Raw genomic sequence first — 23,391 nt, 5'->3', positions numbered from 1 at the left:
CTAATCAGACCCTTGAGCAATACCTACGTTGTTATGCCAATGCTACCCAAGACAACTGGTCGGAATGGTTGGACACCGCGGAAGCAGCTTACAACAACGCTGTTCATTCCGCTACTGGACTCAGCCCCTTTTTTTGCTCTACTGGTCTTCATCCTCGCCTGCTGCCTGTTCATCCAACGTATTCCAGCACCGTTCCTTCTGCAGATGCCCTGGTGTCCCTGATCCGCGATCAACATCGTCTGGCGGCCAGTACCTTGGCAGCGGCACAAGCACATATGAAGGAGCAGGCTGACAAGAGACGGAGCCTGTCCTTCATGTTGGGGACATGGTTTGGCTATCCTCCAAGAATCTACCAGTACGCAACTTACCTGTGAAACTAGCCCCCTGCTTTTTTGGTCCCTTCCGCGTCTCTGAACGTATTTCCTCTGTTGCCTTTCGTTTGTCTTTGCCTCGCTCTTGGAGGATCCATCCTGTCTTTCATGTTTCCCTTTTAAAGCCCTATGTGCCCGATGTTATGGGTCGTACCTGTTCCCGTCCTGCTCCGATATTGGTTCGGGGGGTCCCTGAATTTGAGGTGCAGGAGATTTGTGATTCACGAATTTGGCGCGGTGTTCTGCAGTTCCTGGTCAGCTGGAAGGGTTATCCAGCTTGTGACCGCACTTGGGAACCGCACTCCTTCGTGCATGCACCGCGCCTGGTTCGGGATTTCTATCTCCGCTTTCCTTGGAAACCCGGTGCTCCGGGGTTGTCCGGGAGGGGGTATGGTGTCACGCCGCGCGCTCGCTCGCGGGCGCCGGCGCCACTTACCTGGGTCCCTGGTCCACGGCCACAGCGGTCTCCTCCTTCATGGAGGCTGTACCCGCGGTGGCGACTCTCTTCACGCCGACCCGCGGTTCGGATGGGCGCCGTGGACACCACCATCTTGCGAGGATCTGCGCATGCGCGGATCGTCAGTATTCGACGTCCCGCGCATGTGCAGCATCGGAACATGCGTTCCAAGCCTCGTTTTGACCCCGGACCATAAATAGGCACCGCATACACAGGGACAGCGCGTCTCAACGCGGTTGTTACTGTGTATGCGCTGCTGGAGCCCTGGTGCTCGGTTTTCAGTCCTCCAGTTTCCAGGTCTACCTTTTCCTGCTCAGTCCTGCCTCTTCTCTTTACTTCTTCTTGCTTCCTGGTCCTCCTACCCTTTCTTCCCTTATTTCGTTACTAGCCAGTCCCTGGTTCAGGGTGGAGGAGGTTTGTCTGGGTTCCTAGTTGTAGGGGGGACCCCCTGTCAGTACTGCTTCTTCTTGCAGTTTGCTTTCCTTTGCCTGTCTTGTGCCCTGCCGGTACCTGTGCCTTACTGCCTTGGAAGTTCCTGAGTTCCTCCCCGTTTTCATCGGTGATTTCATCAAGCCTTCTCAGCCAGTGGAAACACTGTCCCGACGTCACGCTAATTCTGAGAAGTGCTACCCGTGGCGTTGGGATTTGGTTCAGTGCCGTCCTGTCATATACCGTCAGGAAGGGATTGGGCTAATTTCTCGCGTTACTTTTTCATCGGCTATCAAGACTTCGACAGACTGGCAACCTCAACTCCACGGTCTACAGGAAAAAGAGGTAAACCACGATCCCGTGAAGATTCGTTTAACACCACCCCCCAACCAAACACTATGCCCAATGGCTTCCACCCTCCAACCAGACACTATGCCCCATGGCTCCCACCCTCCAACCAAACACTATGCCCAATGGACCCCACCCTCCAACCAAACACTATGCCAAATGGCCCCCACCTACCAACCAGAAACTATGCCCCATGGCCACAATCCCACAACTAAAAACGGTGTACCATGGCCTGCACCCCCTCACAAAGACGGTGAGCAAAAATAGCATTGGCATTAACAAATGAAACTGTCTGCATCTCGGTTTCACTACTAACCAAAGTGTGTGATCCTGGGCAAATCATGCAATCGCACTTTGCCTTATCTGCAGTGATTCGCTCCATAGCTTATATTAACATATCATGCTGTTATAAAAAAACAAATTCTAATGACTATAGAGTTGCTGCACATACAATAAGAATACAAACACAAACACATTTATTTACTGGCTGTTGGCACTGTTTCTTGGGTTGGGTGAAAGGACCAAGTGTGTCGCTCCTGGAATAGCTGCCGCAGCCGGCAGTGTATGCAATTCTCTCTGTCCACATTCTGACTCCCAGGGGAGGCATATTTAGCATTTCACCAGGCGGAGAGTTCCATTACAAGCCCCTCTGCAGGTTCCATTGTTTACCCGAAACAACCCTGAGCTCAGCCTGCCTAGCCTGCCAAGGCCAACCCCAACATCTAGACAGGAATGGGCAACAGGGCATAGTCAAAGCCTAGCGCCAAGGAGCAACAAATCACCCGCAGAGCATTTACCCTTTACATCCTGGCTGATACGGCATCCAGAATTACAAATAACAGACTTATTTGGATGCATTTCATAACTAATGATATTTATGCCTTTACATTTAGTTCCCTAATACAAAGTCTTCACACTACAAATTAAATATTAACTCACACTAGACAGTTGCTTCACACCACTCACTTTACTATAGGCTAATGTAAGCTACTCAATAATTAAGGCCACGGCTGGGAAGCAGTGACTTAGTGTCCGGTGTATCGGGATAGACTCTGCATTAGGAAATGACTTAATTTTGACTGAGTGTACATTAAGAATGGCACTCCCAGTTGTTGGGGCCTTTTACCACTTGTGGGTGGAGTGCTTGTACTATCACTGCTTGAGGCAGTGACCCATGTGCTTTTCAAAGCTAGCAGACACAAAATAAGAGTTATACTAGTAATGGTATCATCTCTGCGGTATCTGGTCTTTCCATCTAATGCCATTCCATCGATTTTTTTTCCATCTAAAAAAATGTGCATCTAATGTATATTTTTTGGGGGTAAAGGGTTAAGTTTTGTTTAGGAGCATTATAAAGGTTAAAAAACAGGGGTTGTGCCCCCCCACCCAAAAAAATAATAAATAAGATGCACATTTTTTAGATGGAAACAATTCGATGGATTGGCAATAGATGCAATGGCATTAGATGGAAAGACCATAAACCATTCTCTGCAAGACACCTTGCAATTGTTGGCTGAAACATAAAACCTCCCTTGTTCATTTGGCTAACGAATGAGCTCCAGTTAGGTTCCATGTGGACATTATGAACAAATGCATCTAAAAAACGTGGTATTTTAGTGGCGAACCGAATGCACAAATCTTTTCATTTGCACATTTGTGTTAGCATGAACGAGCATCCATGTAACTGCAGCTAGTCTGGCATGCGTATTTGGATGCGCCAGACCATTTTAAGGATACATCGGGTCAATTTACACAGACAAGGTCACATTTTACAGAGAAAATGTTGCCCCATTTTCCTATGGAAAGTGACATGTAACCAACCGTACCTGTAAGTGACTACCACCTCACTGTTATGTTAATAGAACTTTGTTGCCATTTTTCACCACCGTAGTGGCCTCACCACACTGGGGCTCATGCTGAAAGCGGTGTGTTATGCCCCCACCCAGGGAAAGCAACCCATGGTCTGTGTATGAAAGGGGAAGGAAAAAAGTGAGTTGGAGCAGGATTGAAGTACAAAGACTGATCATTAATAAGATATGAGGGGGTCGCGGGAGAGGCCATGTGGCTATGATATGATATGATATGGCATTTATAACGCGCCTATACACAAGTGCTTCAAGACGCCACGAGGCAAGGGGGGAAACAAAGGGAGGACAGACAGCGATCCTACTAGGCCAGGTGTCAATCAGATCACGCAAGTGCATGGGAAGGGGGGAAAGGAAAGTGCACGGGGGAGGGGAAAGTGCAGTACATGGGAAGTGGAATAACTAAGATAAATAAAACAAATAAAACAGCCAGCTAGTGGCAAGTGCAAGGAAGTGCAGACATAAGTGCTGGTAGGGCGACTGTAAGGATACAGAAAACGGTCCCCAGGTGCAGGGTTGCCAGGGAGGCAGTGCAGGTGTGCAATTGACGGGGCCTGGGCCAGAGATCAGAAAGGGTGTCCAGGTAACCAGTGCAATTTCAGTCAGGAATTCAGCAGGGGAGGGGAGGAGAGAAAGCAGAAGCAAAGAGGAAGGTTTTGAGGTGCTTCCGGAACCGGAGATGGTTCTCCTGGAGTTTCAGGGAGGCAAGAAGTCTGTTCCAGATAGAGGCCTCTGCCGAAGAGAGTGATCTGCCACCAACTCGTTGCTTGGAGAAGCGACTGACCCTGAGGGAGTTGGAGGCAGATGAGCGAAGAGCTCGAGAAGGAAGATATTTAGGAAGAGAGAGTTGAAGGTATTGCGGTCCCAGACCCCAGAAGGCCTTGTGTACAATGCAGAGGGTTTTGAACTTAATCCTCACAGCCACTGGGAGCCAGTGTAGAGATTTCAGTCCTGCAGAGATACGATCCCTGGGCTTGAGGCCAAGGACAAGTCTCGCAGTCCTGTTCTGGATAAGTTGCAGAGGGCGGAGAGTGGAGGCAGGCAGATTTAGATAGAGGCTGTTACAATAGTCCAGCTTAGAGAGGACCAGGGCTCTGGAGACAGTGAGCTTCTGGGGGAAGGAGAGGAAAGGAAGAATACCTCTGAGGAGGTGCAGCTGGTAGTGTGACTTCTTAGAGACGTCGGAGATGTGAGGAGAGAAGGAGAGTGCAGAGTCGAAGATGACCCCAAGGTTTTTTGCCTTGCAGGTGGGAGTGGGAGGAAGGCCAAGAGAGGCCGGCCAGAGAGCTGCAGGGAAGGAGGGAGTGGGTGTGCCGATGAGTAGGATCTCAGTCTTAGTGGCATTAAGGCAGAGGTCGTTGGCGGCACACCATTCCTGGATGGCAGACAGACAGTCAGAGATGAGGGAAGGGGAGGAGGAGGAGGCCGAGGGTAGCCTGAAAATGAGCTGGGTATCATCCGCATAGCACTGAAAGTTGGGACAGAGCGCAGCGATGCGGTGGGCAAGGAGTGCCAGGTATTGGCTGAACAGCGAGGGAGAGAGGTTGGATCCCTGGGGGACACCACAGGTAGAGAAAAGATGTCGGAGAGGAAGGACCCAAGTTGGACCTGGGAGGGTCGGTTGGAGAGGAAAGACGTCAGCCATGCCAGAGCCTGACCAGTGATGCCCAAGTTATCACGGAGACAGTTGAGCAGGATGGCATGGTTGACAGTGTCAAAGGCAGAAAAGAGAGCAAGCAAGGAAAGAACAGACGGGGTGTTAGAGTCAAGGTTGGTCAGCAGGTCTTCATGGATGTTCAGGAGATCAGTTTCCGTGCTTCTGGCCGCTCTGAAGCCAGACTGATGGTCATGAAGACAACCAACAGATTCATTGTGGAGATTGAGCTGGGAGATGGCCAGTTTCTCCAGGAGCCTGCCCAAGAAGGGAGTGATGGAGATTGGGCGATAGTTAGCCGGGCAGGAGGGGTCGGCAGAGGGTTTCTTAAGAAGAGGTTGCACGAGGGAGTGCTTCAGAGGGGAAGGGAAGACTCCAGTGGCAAAGGAGTGATTGCAGAAATCAGCCAGGGCAGGAGCCAGGGAGTCAATGTGGTCCTTGATAGTTTTGGAGGAACAGGGGTGAACCTGTTAGATCGGACTTGTCTAGAAACCTTGTCAGGAGAGAAAAAGGGAAAGGCAGAGAAGGAGGGAGGAGGGGTGGCTGCAGAGGGGCCAGAGGAAGAGCAGGGAATAGCCTAGGGGGGCAAGAGGAGGAGAGCGAGGACAGGATGTCCTGAGTTTTAGAAGTGAAGTGAGAAGCCAGTGCCGTGCAGAGGGCCTGGGAAGGGACAGGAGAGGTAGAGACTGCGGCAGATTGGCCAGTTCCTTGCAGATTTTAAAGAGTTCAGCCGAGTTGTTAGATGCCGCAGAGACACGGGCTTGGATATGAGCTCTCTTCTTGGTGAGGACGGAGAGCCGGTATTGCCTTTGCAACAGGCGGCAGGCCAGTTTGTCAGAGGATGAACTTGAAACACGCCATTTCCTCTCGGCCACCGTACACTTGTGTTTTAGGGTGACGAGGTCAGAGTCATACCAGGAGTTACACTTGACTTTGGGCTTCAGGCGGATTCTCATGACAGGGGCAAGGATATCAAGAGTCTATCAAGGATATCAAGAGTATCAGAGATAGAAGATGTAGGGGTGCTTTGGCAGTGACTCAGGCCGAATGCTGATCTGAGTACCAGGCACTTTCCAGTGTGGGCAGTTTCTAGTTCTTCCATGATGGGACTAGACTTAGAGCACGGTTTTATGATGGACTAGCGGTGTGCTCAAGTGTGCCCTTGAAGTGTGCAGGCTTGAATGCCATGTAACGTTTTTAGGCATCCCCTGCCAGCCCCCAAGGAAGTCATTTGGGACTACCAAACCAAATGCCATGAGATAGAGCCAACATTTGACTGTGTAAATGGTAAATGTGGCGAGCCCCAAGGGAAGACGAGAACAGGGAAGGCATGAATCTGTTCTTCTGACATGTGCACTAAGGAATAAGAAGAAGCTGGGGAGCTTAGATTCCTGGCGATATGGTTTTTGTTCTCCCTCCAAATGGTTACCATTTGTGATGACCATACTGAATGAAGAAACGATGCTGCGGCCCTCTTCCCAGAAAGGGTGTCAAAGCAACGCGGGAGGCGTGTGGCACATACTGCTGGTGGGCCAGTGCTGCTGATTAGAGAAGGTGACACATGCTACTAGACTCAAAAACCCACGTGGCATTTTTATGCTGATTTATTTCCAGGGGTACATTACCACCTATGTTGAAATGCGTTTTTCTGGATGCAAGTTGTGGAGGAAAACAGGCAGTGAGTGTCCTCTCTAAGCTTTGCTGGAGATGCTGTTCTGAGTCTCATCTGGTGCTACGTACATGTTATGTTAGGTTATGTTGATTTATGCCGCACACCACTGCCACCCGAGGGCAGTCTCCAGGTGCTCATGCAGGCATACTCAGAGGAAGGCAGGAGTGTGGACTAGCAGCCTTTCTAAATGCCTATTGGTTTTGCATAAAGGCGGAAGGCCATACCTCATATCTCCCTTCACAAAAACGTATCAAGATAACTTATCTTAGTGCCTAGAGTTTACATTCTATGCAGCTGAGCACTGCAGGACACAGACTCAAGCATATGGTAAATGCATTCTAAAGTTACTAGTGTACAGGCCCCTGTATACTGGCCAAAGTGGAGGTTTTCATTCACATAGTAGGACTACTATATATCCTAAGCCTACAGCTCCCTCTAGCTGTGACAACGGGCAAAGGTATGTAAATTGGAGCACTGTATATCCTAAGGGAACAGCTCACTATAGCGGGTCATTCTGTGCGTTTGGGCAGCCTCTACTGCACATGACAGCATCGGACAAACATACATCTGGCCTTTTATTATTGTTAGGTATGTTTATCGACAAAAAATATGTGGTGTGATGTGAGCTTTCATAGGCTTGTGGGTAGGCAGATGCCCTGATCAAGGTGCGGCTTCCATTGCCTTTCCCTCTCTTTCCCATGACCCTTCCTCGAACCCACCCTCCTTGCCAGGAATGGACTCTCTCTCCGTTTGTTCACAGCCCGGGTGCTCTTGCTCCTTTCCTGACTTGCGACACATTGCAGTAAATATTAGAATGTTCTCATTTGTAAAGCCCAAGGTCTGCTGCTTGCATGTCCTCTTGGTACTAATGGCTGCCCGGTGTGTGCTGCTTTCGCCTGGTCCTATTTCCCGACAGATTGAGGTCTTCTGCTTTTGGGTTTCTTTTCTGGGTTTGCCTGTTTCCCTGCTGCACCCTCCATTTACTTCCGCCCCTTGCTGTTTCTGCAGTAAATGTTGGGAACGTTTACAAAAGGGTTGGCATTGTGTACTAAAAGTTGTAAAAGTTATTTGGAACTTGGTAACAAATAAGTCCAGCATAGATACACAAGCTATTTAAGGTTTTAAACAACATTTGGATTGTTGCATGGATATTCTTCAAGGCAAAAGAAACACAGGGAGGGTTTGGGGAGGTAGTAAGGGGAAATGAAAGATAAGGGAGGGGGAAATGGAAATCGGTGAGCTAGAAAGTAAACTCAACAGGGTTAGCGAGGAAGGAACGAGGGAAGAAAATAGAAACATTTAGAGGGGTAGGGATAGAACCAAGAGAGGGTAAAATAGATGGGGAAGCGGGCGGCGTGACTTCTTTTGTACTTCTGGCTGCTATTTGTATCATCCCCTTTAATGGCTCGGTTTACGGTGGGGATTTGTTACTTTGCACTATAAAATGTTTAGTTTACATTGGCATCTCCTCACTCTGCATTTTAATATCCCAATACACATTTTGTTTGGGATATTGTTGGGAGGTGAAATAAGGAATGTATTCAGGAAACAATGTTATCTCTTCTGTGCAGAGGTTTTATCTTGTGTGCTTATGTTTTATGCATATCTTTTTTGAAATGGTCACATTTTGATTTGTGGGGTAAGAGAATACAAGATGTCTCAGAGAAGGAAGGGGAGGAGAAGCAGCTCAGAGTATGCCTATAAGGAAGTGAGACTGAAACATGTGCTAAATAGCGCGCGATGCAAAAGTAGAATACAGAGACTGACACTGTCATTTCGTTGAGAAAATAGTGTGGTAGTAGCACAAAGAAGTATTGTACATGGATAGAAGGTAGAAAACAGGCAGAGCTGTTGTTCTCACGAGTAGAGCTTCTGAACCTTTGAGTTATTTTATTTTGGATTAAGTTTACACCATTTGTAGAAAGAGTCCTGGTTACCTTGCAATGAGAGATTGTTTGAGCGACCCTTGGTGCTGTTATTGAGAAATTAACAAAGGAAGTGACATTCCAAGACCCACGTTCCCCAGCGACCAAATTGTGCGCTGGAGAAACAGTGTAACACGCTCTGCTTGCGTAATACTGTCAAGGAGCATTACAAATCCAATGCTTACCGAGTATTCTCCCAATTTGAAGCACTCACTCTGGGGGCACCACAGCTCCCAACCCAGTAAAGACAGCCTCAGATGGAGTAAAAGAAACAAATCTGAATTCCAAAATGGCCGACAGGCCCGATATAGGTTTGGTCCAATAACTTGGCCCTCAAGTAGCCCCAGTTGCACACAGAGCAATCAACCAATCCCAAATCACACTCAGTTACTCCTCAGAGGTGCAGACCCTCAGGAAAAGACCCACCAAGAGGTAAGAGGAAGAGCACTACAAATATATCCAGATCCAGTTACTCTGAGTGGATTACAGGAGCAGGATGCTCAACTTTAGAAGTGGCTAGAGAGTGGAGAGTGATGAACAGAGCCTCCAGGTACCTTGCTCAAAAGTTCAAAAAAGCACAATCGGAAAGACTCACCCGCTTTTCCCACACACACCATCTCATCACTCCTAGATTCAGGCTAAAGAGATCAGTGAGGGGATAGGACGTAAAGCTTCCCGGTCATTGCCTCCAGGAACTGCAACACATTGCCCCAGGCGTTAAGAGCAGAATAATCGTATTGGTCATTCAGGAAACACCACAAGCCCTTGCTTTTCTCCCAGCTCTTGACTCTTGCTTGAGGCACTCAAGGTCGTCTATGTAAATGTGCTGTTCTACTTGCTGTTTAAATGTTGTAGCCAGTGCCTTGATGCCTTTGGGTTTGAAGTGCTTTATAAAAGCATCAATTCATTAAATAAATAAATACATAAATAAATAAAGGCTAGGGTGACAGAGGAATTTGGAGAGAGCAGAAGGGGAAGGTAATATTAAGGTGGATAGTGACAGGAGGAGGTGATAACATAGACAGTGGAGAGTGAACAGAAGGTGGTGGTGGCAGCCAGCAGTACTCAGCCTACACAGCACCTCTTCACTACAGCTTCTAACGACTCTTCATTGAATCTCCCCTCTGAACAGAAGTAAACATGACATAAGAGAAAGAGTGGAATTCTACGAGGTAGAATTCCACTCAAGAGCAAAAGACACTTTACAACACTTCTCCCGCCTTTACCCACAACTGACGGCAAAACAACTACACACACACAGCTAAACACGCTAACGCAACACACACAACAGCCAACACACACATTCAACATAACACATAATGAGAGCCAGAATGCAGCTAGAGGAGGGAAAGAAAGATAAGGACCAGAACAAGGACCTTAATGTAGCTCAAAGGAGGGAAGACCTATGAACTAGAAAAGTGCTAACGAACTTTGGCACCCAAAACATAATCATTGTACTTAGAAGGAACCTTCCTCACCCTGACAGGATGAGAATGACCCTGGACAGAGACAGATGGCCCAGTAAGGGAGGACGCCTCCTCATCACGTTCACACACGGAAACAAGAGCATTCTCACAATTGCGAGAAGGGGCCAGCATAGGAGGCACCTTATCAGCAGCCTCCCCATATGTAGAAGGGCATGGCAAGGGACACTCAACCATCGCCCCAGCATCGCCTGCAGCGCAATCGGGCTCCCCCCACGCACCACCAGCAGAATCCATTTTGACCTTGTCCATCACAACCACACGCCTGAGACTCCATCTGGAGCCATCTTCAAGCTTGACGTAACCACAACCACACTTGACAACTAAACGTGGTTTCATATACTTGCTAAGTCCCTTCGCTGTAAACCTGGGATTCTTAATCTGGACCCAATCACCCACCTTGACTGGCAAGGGCTTCCTGGGGGCCAGTTGTTCCTGCAGAAACAGCTGCTGCCTGCACCATACTCGATCTAAGACTTCTTGCATATCCACTTGTGATTGAACGCCACCACCCAGGACAGGAACTCTCAATTTGGAGCCAAGTTTCCTCCCTCGCATCAACTCGAAGGGAGAATGACCAGTGTAAACGGAAGGAGTAAGCCTGTATGCTTTCAGTGACTCTGATACCACTCTCCCCCAAGGAAGACCATTGGCAAGGGCCAACTGAACCGCACCCTTGACAAAACGATTCATGCGTTCTACCAGACCATTAGCCTGTGGGTTATACAATGCAACCCTATGATGACGTATACCAAGATCATGCAAAAACTTTTGCTTGTACTCCGACACAAACTGGGCACCATTATCGGTCACCAGCCCCGCCGGCACGCCTTCCCTGTCGAACACCGCAGAGAGGAACTCCACCACTTTCTGGGCAGTAACAGTATCCAAAGCTGTGGCTTCAACCCATCGGGACGTGTAATCCACTAAGTCCACAATAAATCTTAGACTCCCCCCCCAATGAATCTATGGGGCCCATTATGTCAAGCGCCACCTTGGACCACACTTCACGGGGCACTTCCACAGGATAAATGGGTTGGGGAGTTGGTACTTTGCTCTTGTCACTAATGGAGCAGGCCGCACAATCCTTCACTACATCCTCCACATCAGCGTCCATTCGGGGCCACCAATATTCTTCTCTGAGCCTACTCTTGGTCATGGACCTTCCTACATGCCCCTCGTGAGCCAAATCAATGAGCTTCCCCCTAAGGGAACAAGGAGGAACTAACCTCAGGCCCCTGGCCACACCCCATGGACCTACAGACAATTCCTCCCATACGTGACCATACAATTTGGACAACGCAGTACCAACAACCCCACTGCTGAGCGCAGTCTTTATTTCCATCAATTCAGGATCAGCAGCACATTCTGCACTCCATTCCAACTCCGACACAGCTGGCACCACTCTCGCAACCAAGGTGCAATCATCCCCCACTACATCCTGGACTACATCAACATAATCAGACCTCGGAAACCGCGACAGGCAATCTGCTACTGCGTTCCTCGCTCCCGGGACATATTCAACCTTGAAATTGAACTCCACCATATCAGCCATCCACCTCATAATCCTTGAAGACGCATGGGACAAGCCCTTGGTTGTCAAAACATGCACCCAAAGGTTTGTGGTCAGTGCGCAAGGTGTATTCAATTCTCCAAAGGAAGGTCCTAAAATATTTAGAGGCCCACACAGCAGCCAGTGCCTCTCTCTCTATGACAGCGTACCTGCCTTCAGCCTCTCTGAGCACTCTGGATGCAAAGGCGATGGGCCGAAGCTCGCCCTCCACCCTCTGCTCCAAGACAGCACCTATGCCATACTCACTCGCATCCACAGTGAGATATGTTTTCCTGGCCGGTAAAAAGGAACCCAAGGACGGGGCTTGCTCAGTCTCCTCCTTCAACCTGAGAAATTCCGTTTGGCACTGGTCTGACCATGCAAAATGCACACCCTTCTTCAGCAAGGACCTCATACCAACAGTCTTGTCGGCATACGACGGGACAAATCTGCTGTAGACCCATGAAGGATCTCAACTGATCTTTGTTTAGTGGGGCCGGTGCATCCTTCAACGCTTTTACCAACTCTGCCCTGGGATGAATACCTTGGGCATCTAACGAATGTCCCAAATATGACACACTGGGAATGCCCACCTTGCACTTGCTAAGTTTGAGGGTGAGACCACAATCCCTCAAGACACACATCACCTCAAGAGACAGGAAGTAGAAGGGAGACGTCTTGCGTTTAGTCCCGCCCTCCTCCAGCCGGCGTCGATATCCACTAAGGGAACGGGGCGGCAGACACGGTCTCGCCCTGGCCCCCCACCCCGCTCGCCGCACAGGGCAGACACATGCCGGAAAACAGGGATCCCTTCCCCTCTCACCTGCTGTCCGAGGAGGCACCGCGCTCAACCCCAGCTGGGGAGCGCAGGCTGGAAGCACGTCGGCTGTCCTGGTGCCGACATGCGGGGAGGGCCTCCCTTCCACGGGACAACGGGCGCTGCAGCCCACGGACGAACTGTGAAGGCAGGGGCTGGGAAATGCTGCTGCTCCCAGCTGATTCCGGACAGGTGACTCAACGCGGAGAGCGTCGGCGGGCGTGCTTGCCTCCACACAGCCCCCTGCTCCTCCTCCGGAGTAAGCACTCTCCCAAAGCGAAAAGAGGAATGTAGGCAACTGCTGGCAGCTGCAAGGCAACGTGGGTCGGAGGCTGGTTACTCTCGTCGCCAGTGTAATAAAGAGGCATACACTGCCGGTGAGTGAAGATCCTTTATTGGTAACCAGCCTGAGCCAGCAGTACTCAGCCTACACAGCACCTCTTCACTACAGCTTCTAACGACTCTTCATGGAATCTCCCCTCTGAACAGAAGTAAACATGACATCAGAGAAAGAGTGGAATTCTACGAGGTAGAATTCCACTCAAGAGCAAAAGACACTTTTCAACAAGGTGCTAATATTGAAGGTGGAGAGTGAACTGAAGGAGCGGGTGGTAACAGAAGAGAGCCAGGAGGCATGGGTGATGTTCTGGATAGAGACTAAGAAGGAGGTGCTGCTAACAGCAGAAGATCTCAAAGAGAAAATGGTGTTGACTGGAGTGGGGACAGGCCAGAAAGAGGAGGTGGCAGTATCAGGAACATGGCAAAGACAGGGGCAAGGATGATGAAGTGGAACCCAGGGGACTGGAGGAGGTGTGGATATCAGGACCTGGCAGCGACACTGAACCAGGTGGGGAGCCTGATACAAAGATGGTAGGAGGGAAAACAAGGAATATCAATAAGGGAAGGAGAGAGTAAGAAAGGCAGACAGCGAGCACAGGAAGGTTGCTATGGGCCATGCCGGCTGCATGCAGGAGGAGACAGTGGGAGGAGGAACAAGATAGAGACAGGGAGGTTACAGTCGGCTCACCACAGTGAAGAGGAAGACGTTGATGGTGGCTTTAGTGTGTCCTAGGGACCTCTCTTGGTGTTCCCTGCAGACAGTGACTGCAGATCAGTCTTCTTACAAGACATAGTGCCAGAGTACGTGGTGTAAGCAACATCAGAAAGCCTGCAACTAGGTGGACAAAAGAAGATGGTTGGGACCAATAAGCCTGCACTGTCAGGGGGAGGTGAAGCCAACTCTATACCTGAAACTGTAAATATGCAGATATTAATCCAGGCGTTGAAGGCCCAACCACAGGGAAGGTTATTTGTTCTGGGGAGAAGAACATTCTGGCAGTTATTCATTTTTTTGGGAAGATCCCATGTTTGCATTTCATTTGGCTCCTACTTGTACATATTCCCCCAAATAAAGATGATACTAAGCCAGCATTACTTGGTGTTGGCTTCCTCCTTGATCCCAGATGTCATTCGTCCTAATGCCCACATGTGCCATTACAAAGGTAAAAGAGAGGGTCTTGTGTAAGAGTAACTATGCCTCACCCTCGGGTTAACTCAATTTGTAGGAAAATGAGAAACGATTGCTCTGGGCGATCAGGGTATCCAGGGCTCTCAAAGATGTACATTAGTCGTGAAACAGGTGTGCATCGCAGTGATGTAATGTGAGTCAGCAGCTTACAGAGAAGATTCAGTTTTCAAGAAGGAGAGACATGGAACTCTCTAGGAATCAAGCAACTTCTGAGGCAGTTCAAGGTGGGAAGGATCCATGCAGGGAGTGCGGGGTAGATCCTGGATGGATGCTCTCCTTGGGGGAAACCACTAGGAATATAATCGCCTTCCGTGTAGAAAGTCTTGCATATTGGTCAGTTTTGAGAGTGGGGCCTCAAACTTGCTATGGTCAGGAGCCTTGTCAGATATACTGGGAATGAACCTACAAGGCTAGAAGATGGGCCCAACCAAACATATGCAAGAGGCTACACTGGACGCGGTGCAAGGCGAAGAGAAGTGGCAATCCTGGGACTGTGCCACAGACACACATGTTGCCTGCCGCATGGATATCCAAAAGTGAGAGATTTGCCAGAGCACATCCTGTTCAATATCTCTGGAAACATTGACCCAGTGGATGAATTTGGGAATTTGTGGGCGGAGAAAGATCTGGCAACAGCGAGTGAGACAATCCTTATGCAACAGGAAAGCTCAAAATACCTGAACATTGACTAGTGGATCTGAGAAAGGGCACCTCTGGTGATGCCGGAAAGAGCGACATAACACGCAAGCGACAAAGAGATGTTCGGCGAAATGTGGGGGAGATTTCTTGTCCACTATGTGCAAAAGGTTTTTTGGTTCCCTTAGCAGAGAAAGTGGGAGTGCAATTGGTTGGCGGGCAACAGTGGGTGACGTTGGGCGATGATGCTTTGATGTTTAGGCAAGTGCACTTAAATATACATTTTAAATAGGTGATAGAAATATTTCGCGAAAATAAGTTGGTCTGTGATCAAATGATAAGTAACATTTTTTATTCAGTGGTGTTTTAGTACAAAAAAGGGCTTCCTTGGAACCAACTGGGTGCCGTTAGTAAGTGCTATTGAAGAGGAAGACTATTAAACCGAGAGATTGAGGGGGAATTCGTTTCACCCAATGGAAGTTAATTGTTAAATAGATTCTGTCTGTATTTGCAAGTGAGAGGGTTTACCTCTCATTCATCACTATTAAATTAAACTGAGACGAGAAAGCAGCCTGTCTTTTAAGCATTTCACACTGGTCAAAAAGGAATCGCATTATACCTTGGGCTAATGTGCCCTTGGATTTTAAACAAAGCTGGGCACTTTGAAACCGAACCCCCTGCGCTTGTTTAAACCTGCAGGCCTTATTTTATGTGCGCCAATAACACCAACAAGGCGGATAGGATCTAGTGCTGTGGAACGCCGGAAGGCTACTTGCCGGTGCTGGAAACGGCACTAGACCCTTTCCGCATTGTCGGTACTATTGGTGCATATAGGATAAGGCCTGTAAGTTATTAGGCTTCTTGGTTGCCCGACACCTGTTGGGGGCATCTTACTATTTACGTGAACGGCGACCTGACCTATGAAGGTCATGGTGTTAAGTTGGTGCCCATTGAACCCCTTCCTTGAACCTTTGGATAATATAAGTGAAAGGACTGCCTAGATCAAGACCCGCAGGATAGAAAAAAACGTGTTGGCTGTGTTTCGCACAGCATTGTGCATTGGCTTAGCACTGGCAACATATATGTTTCGCGTCAGCGTAGTAGGACAGTGTCTGTCTAACTTAATGTGCCTATGGTTAGGTTAGTCAGACCCCACATTGAATCCCATTTGCTGCACTCTTCGTATTTAGTTATTTATTGTTTGCTTGTTAGGCGTGTATACAATAAGAATATACTGTTCAAAGCGCCCACAGGGCAGGGAGGGAGGGTGGTAAATACAATTACAATACAATATTAGGAGAAGAGGGGGGAGAGGGAGGTGGACGAACCTACTATGCCTTGTGAGTATTCAGAACGTGCAAGTGCAGAAAGGAAGAAGGAAGAGGGGGTAAGTGCTGAGGAATCCAAGCCCATGGACGAAGTGCTTGGAATTTTGAGTGCTACATGGACTGGGCCGCAGGAGGTGGAAGTGTGAGTGTCCCGGGTGGAGGGTGTGCAGATGCAAAGTGCTGTGGATATACAGGAGCTGGGGGAATTGGTGTGGGAGGTCAAGGCCCGATGATGCATGAAGGCCAAGGACACCAATACAGCACCTGTGAGATTAGCAGAGGAGAGAAGGAGGAGTAAAAGCGGAAAGTCTTAAGGAGCTTCTGGAATTTGAGATGATCCTGCTCAAGTCACAGGGAGAGGGTAAGGTTATTCCAAAGGAGGGAGCCCACAGAGGAAAGAGAGTGACCGCCTGCCCTCTGTTAAGCAAAACGCTTTACACACTAGGAGTTGGTGCCAGAGGAGCAAAGTGGTCTGGGGGGAGAGTATTTCAGCAGATAAAGGAGAAGATAGTGTGGTCCCCTGGCCAGACAGCCTTGTGGATGATGCAGAGGGATTTGAATTTAATCTGTGCAGCAACCAGTAGCCAGTGAAGACTTTTTAGGGCAGAAGGGATGCGGTCCCTGGATTTAAGGATAAGTCCCACTGCCCTATTCTGGATAAACTGAAGGGATCGCAGAGTGGAAGAAGGCCGATTCAACAGGAGGCTGTTAGAGTAGTCAAGTCTAGAGAGAACCAGGGCTTGAGTCACATTGAGTCTCTGAGGGAACGTGAGAAAAGGTTGAAATCCTTTGAGAAGAGCTGATAGTTGGACTTCTTGGCAATGTCCTGAGTGTGAGGGAGGAAGGAGAGAGAGGAGTCGAAGATGACTCCAAGGTTTCTGGCTTCAGTTGAAGGTGAAGGGGGAGAGCCCAAGGAGGCAGGCCAGAGTGAGGGTAAGAAGGAGGGAGCATGGGTCCCAATGCCACTCAGGATGTAATTTGACACCATCTTGATTAAAGTCAGGGTGCTCTTTGCTCACACTTTATGCATTATCCCTTTAGTGCGAAGTGAAACGCAGCAATGTTTTATATGAGCAAGCACAGGGTGGTGGTAGTCCATGCTTTGAATCCTGCGGGGAGGGTGTGGATCAGCAGCCTTTTGCTCAGTGTGTTGCTTCACAGGCATAAAAGGCAAATTGACAGTTCAGTTGAGCACGGAAAGTGAGTTTGCGAAATAATAAAATCTAAAATCTAAAATTTTGACAGCAAGCCTATTTCTGAGCGGAGACTATTTACAGTCCAGTAAACCAGAAATTACTGCATGCATGCATCCATCATCAAAAAAGCGAGAGGAGAGTATTCCACAGACTGAGCCAGTCAAGTTCTCTTTGCCATACCTCGATTAAGGAGTTCCTCACAGATTCTGGGCTTGACTAAATATCCTGGGAACACATTTTGTGCTTCTCTGCATCTTTTCCTCTGACTTTGTTCAGCTCTTCTGTAAAATGTTTACTCTGTATCGGTATCTTCTCCTTGTGGCACTGCTGAAAGGCTAAATGATCGATCTGGCTCTTGCCTTTCTCGCTTTGAAAGCTTGGCTCCATCAGTACTTGACCAGGGATTTTCACTCTTTGCACAGATGACAATTCCCAGAAGCCACTACACCCAAAACGTGTCCTAAACAAAGTGGGGGACAAACTCTATCTGATGCCAAGTTCTAGATATCTGTTGATGGTTAGTGGGGCAGCTTCACTAGAATGGCTTGATTCCCAAGCATCAATTAAATTCAGGACAAAGTCTATCCCACACTTTCTCTCTGCTGTTTGGGTTATGAAGGGACGCCACAGCAGCCATGTCCCTTAACGTCATAGGGTAACAGATCACACAGCCATAAGAAAATGTGAACTCTTTTTAAAATCCATCTGTTTTGAACTGTGCCATCGGCTCTACTTTTTCCATGATTAACTCAAGAGCAAATTGAGTCGATGGGCACAACATTAATTATGCAAAAAAATATTTTTCTCAGCCTGTCATGCCAATATTTCATTATCAAGTGAAATAAATACTTTTGGCCTCATTACGAGGCTGGCGGTAGCCGTGCCAGTAGTACAGGCTCGGCTGCCACCAGCATCCATTTTTTTCCAGCACCCACGTATGGGCAAATACCGGGTAATGCTGAGTTTGGCAGATAATTGCCTACCGGTACCGTAGCTTAATTAAATACAAGCAAGTATGGACTATGCAATCCCACTTTGCTCGCTGTTAGATCAGCCAAACCATTGAGACAACCTCACTGTCCGTGTAGGCTCTTCAAATGCAGAAGAGTGCTATTAGTTAAAACAATTGCAGTGTGCCTGATTGCACTTCTTAATGGAGGCAATGCTGTGGCTCAGTCTGTTCACACTGAAAAAGAGAGAGGTGACATATTGGACCTTTCTGTGGTATGCAGCCATTCAGAATGTCCGGGTAATGCTGAGTTTGGCGGACCCGGTAATTGCCCATTCGCGGGTGCGGGTAATAAGGGACTCCCATCCCCATTCGGCCCTATAGGGCTGAATGGGAATGGGACGTCGGATGCACCGGCACCATTGGCAATGGTGCCGGTGCATCCCACGTGCTGTGCTCGCGGGTGCCGCTCTGCCCGCCAGGTCAGACCTGGCGGGCTGCCAGGCACCCGCGAACACAGCTCGTAGTGTGGTGTTCCAGGAACTACGGTACCGGCATGCCTACCGGTACCGTAGTTCCCGGACCGCTAGGGTTGTAATGAGGCCCTTTGTGTCTTATTACAAGTTGTACAGTATTCCGGTCATATACCCACCAAAATACTGCCCAACGGAATTACCGTTACCACCACTTGGCCCCGAGGATTTACTGTCGGATTACACGTGTTGGTTGGCGGTGTTAGTCCCCATTAATTTGGAGTCCATAGGACTCCACTGGGGATTTCAGAAGAATTACTGCAGTGGTAATTCCACCAATTTTGCCGATTGTTCGGCAGGAAGTGGGAGGATTCACCTCCAGCATGATGCTGGAGCTAAATCACCCAGTCGAGGGCCAAACTCATAGTATGGCAGAGTGGAAAATATGGCAGTATGTGATGAGTAGGTGTGCTCGGGCCTTTAAACTTGGTCTTCAGGGCCCATAACTCCCAGTACGAACCTCGGGCTAGGTCTATAATGCTTAATTAAATACAAGCAAGTATGGACTATGCAATCCCACTTTGCTCACTGTTAGATCAGCCAAACCATTGAGACAACCTCACTGTCCGTGTAGGCTCTTCAAATGCAGAAGAGTGCGATTAATTACAACAATTGCAGTGTGCCTGATTGCACTTCTTAATGGAGGCAATGCCGTGGCTCTAAATGTAGCTTAATCTGTTCACACTGAAAAAGAGAGAGGTGACATATTGGACCTTTGTGTGGTATTCAGCCATTCAGAATGTCTGTGGGTGCTCGATTATGTTTGTGGCAATTAGTTACAAAATCAGCCGTTTAAAAATTCTGCCGCCATCTTCCCTTTCCCTTTCATTGATCATTGACAGATGCATCTTGCCCGGATTAACTCCAGGAGCCTTTTGGTGCAGAAACTGTGCAACTTTTGTGTTGGTTATAATGAAGAGTGAACATGCAGCAGCTCTTGCTGGGCAGTGCCTGTATTCTTAGGCTTGAAAGGACTCCAGACCGATGCATGAAGTCTGATCTTCAGAATAGTATCTATTTTCTCTCAGTAGACAGGCCCATGTAGTCAGGCAGAAAATCTAATAATATTTGAGCCATAGTGCAGAGTCGGCCTTGACTGCAGGTCGAGGTGCCACGGTTGCTAAAAGCAGTTCACACATATTGCGACTGCGGCGAAGATGAAGCGTTATGTCAAATGGAGGGAGAAAGAGAGAGAAGGGGAAAAAAGAAAGACCGAAAAAGAGGAGAGAATCGCAGTTGAGCGAACGCTAAAGAGATAAGGCCGATGATTATTCCTTCGCCTTATGCCCCTCGAAAAGAGGGGTTACAGATGAGCAAATAAAATATATAAACAATGCACTGTGTGTTTTTGTTTCCATAGGTATAAAGCATGAATTTTTTAAATACATACGAAATACTCTATGCTTTTTTAAAAATGTGCTAATTCAGTTTCTGTGCACGTTGCGGTTGGTGAATTTTTTAATTGAAGGGGCGTAAATGTTTGCCTTGAATATGTGGAAGCGACTGAGCGTAGCAAGGGGAGATTGGGGGGGGATTTCACCCCAAGAAAATTTTAAAAATAATGGGTTAAAATGGTGCATTTTCAAGCACACTTTTTGTGAAATATTAGGGGGAAATGCCACATACTTTGCAATCAGTTTTGTATGGCAGCACATGAAAAAATACAATCGATGCAAGTCGCAAACAATGCATAGGAGCTTTTACAAAAGATTTTCATGATGCTTTTGCCCACAATGTATGCCAGCATAACAAAAATGTTCATGCTGGCTGTTCCCATGCATATCCATGCAGACTGCACCAATATATGCCATCATTTCCACTTGCTCTTCTTGGGTTAGCCAGTAAAAAATCAAGGCCACAGTAAGAAAATATGCCCAGACTGGCTGCACTAATGTAGGCCAGTCTAGCCATGTAATAACCCTTATGATGTTTGCTTTACCCTTTACTTGATGCCAAGTAATAAAATGCAGTGATACAATTAGAATATATGTCTAGACTGGGGCCATCAATGCAGGCTAGTTTAGCAATTTAGTAACACTTATTTGCTTTACCCGTTTGCACATTCTTACAGCATTCGGACAACTCTTTGCATGCATAAAAACAAACATGCACACATTCACAGGCGTACATTCATACAATCGCACTTGCATGTACTCATACATACAAGCACATTACACAACATACACATTTCACTCACCTTGTGCTCGCACCTTCAGCGTGCCGTCACTAGACAGTGTGCCTCATCACGTATCGAATAATAATAAAATGCGTAGGAGGGAAAACACATAATGAAATTTAATGGAGATTATTTGAATATATTTTTCCTCACCTGATTTCATTTTACACCTCGGAGATCTGGAAATAATATGCAGTGATGGAGAGAAAGAGTCGGCTTGGAAAGGAGCCTTTCGGTCCTCCTTCGTCATTTCTACAGAGTTGCTGTTTTGCTTATTCCTTGAAGAGGATTTGGGGTATTCTAGTCACACACCTTAAACCCCCTAAGTATTCACGCTCATTCCTTTCTCATAGTGCTGGCTCTTGAATTAGTTGAGTAACTGGTCTACCCGCGGATTTTGGGCAGTGGTCGAAGTGTACGAAAAGAAGTACTGGAACTACGTTCCCTACTGGTCTGCATCGCACCCCACAAATCCCATCGCCACGCCTCCTCGACCACCTGTGACCATTGTTGCAAGTGCCACATCTCTTCCTTTTTTGCCCGAGTGCCGAAGTGATGACACATATTGGAACATCCAGAAAGACAGAAATAATGTAAGCCTGTGGGGAAAATAACATGATTTTATAAAAGTTTCAACCAAGCTATGAACGGCAGTTCTCCAGCATGGGCCTGGCATGGATTCACATGCTCATGAATATTCCCCGTCGTCAGGCTGGGGATCCTCTGTAATATCGAAAGCAGTTTTGCTTTAAAGCTAAAAACTGCTTGTCGCTTCTACAGCCTATTGCAGTCACTTCGGGTCATACTGTGCACAGCGTCACATTATATCCTATGTGTGTAGGCTTTTATTCTATGTCAAATCACCACATAGGGGTAACTGAGCACCTGGACTTGTCTGTGGAGTGGCGTGCTGTCCTCCCACTAGAGCAACACAATGGTTACAGCAAAGGTAATACTTTAAGCATTGCCAGTTAAAGCAGGAACCCCCAGTCTAGCTACAGTAATTGGAGTCTAGGGGTACCTTGTCCTCTGTACAACCTTAATATGTAATATCCCACAGCTGAATTGAATTCTTCACCGTGCATTTTCTGTTTTCGTTATGCCACTTCCCTGAGCACCAGAGTGGTTCCAGTCCATTCTTGGATAAGTTCAAGAACTGTGTCCACGTGCATGTGCCCTGGAAGGCCAAGATCCCTTTAATGCTGTCCTTGCAGCTCAGCCCGCCACTCACATGTGATGTAGGCTGAGAGGGTGCGTTGGGCAGCATGCCCCCCAACATCCAATCCAGTGCACCCCCTTCCCTTAAATTTGAAGTGACGGATGGTATGATCTGTAAATTCATTGCAATAGGGGTGCTATACAGATAGCCCTAACTTGTAAAACAGCAGCACCTTTAAGCAGGGGCAGATCTTTTTCCCAAAAAAGTTATAAGGGCTGCCATGAAGACTTTTGGAAGATGCCTCTGTCTCTACTTACTTCTGTCTTAATAGGTTAAATGCAAGAAGTTTTCTTCATGGTGGTCTGTAAAATCATGAGTCAGAAACCGAGCCAGTGAGTGTCCATTCCTCTCTCTGATAATCCTCGACTCTCTCTGTATTTTTCGTCCTCTGAGTTGTTTGAGTCAGCCTCTATGTTCATGCTTTGATCTTTAATCCTCTTTCGGGTGCCATCATTGGAACGTTGCTCTGTGTCGGGGGTTAGTAGCTCGCACATCCCTCTGTTCTTTTTATCTCTGCCTTCTAGTACCTGCAATCTTACATATGTATGGGCAAGGTATACCTATAGGTACCAAAATGCAGGGTCCCAGTCTGTGCTGGGTGAGTGACACACAGCTTCCATAGGTCAAACTGAAACCTTCCAGAGGTTATTCGTCACTGTGTGAGGGCAGAAACCATGTGCCCAATTACAAGTTATGAATGAGGTGCGGGGAGAAGAGACAGTAATTCTATTACCAGCGCTTCTTTTGGTTGTGGTCAAGGAATTCCTGCCACTTTTACCACTCCTCTGAATTCGTATTTCTGGCTTTAAAGTGTTGGGTCTCTTTTCAGCAAGATGCTAGCGGTAAATCCTCCACTTTAAGGCCAAATAATCAGCAGATTTGCAGGGGCAGAATGACCACTCACAGTAAATCCGAGAAAATCACTCGTGGAGTGCTATGGATTCTAGAAATTGGGATTTACACCTCCTTGCCACAGCTTGTAATCTGGCGGTCATTCTGCTAGACCGAGTGGCAGTGACCGTAAACTATCTTGGTGGTCATTTTCCAGAATTACCTCGGAATTACTTCCAAACTCGTCATGATGTCCTGTGTGTCCAGAAACCTTGTATGGGAGCCTTGCAGTAAGGAGAATGTGAGGGTTCTATGTCATATCATCGTCAGTCATTTTTACGACCGGTGTTTTTATGAGAGCATTTTGCCGAAAAGTGTCATTATTTTGGGGGAGGGGGTTCCCTTGAATTCACCCCTACTC

General features: G+C 47.8%; 1 protein-coding gene across 2 annotated transcripts in view; it reads left to right on the top strand.

The window, feature by feature from the left end:
- Positions 1–23,391, top strand: part of ATXN1 (ataxin 1) — a 1,517,977-nt gene that overhangs the window by 1,328,834 nt on the left and 165,752 nt on the right. The gene's annotated exons all lie outside the window — the stretch shown is intronic.

This window comes from Ambystoma mexicanum, chromosome 5p (assembly GCF_040938575.1).
Source record: "Ambystoma mexicanum isolate Mex_15411 chromosome 5p, UKY_AmexF1_1, whole genome shotgun sequence".
Lineage (NCBI taxonomy): Eukaryota > Metazoa > Chordata > Amphibia > Caudata > Ambystomatidae > Ambystoma > Ambystoma mexicanum.
Note: the sequence above shows the minus strand (reverse complement) of the source record. Positions and strands in the feature narration are given on the sequence as shown.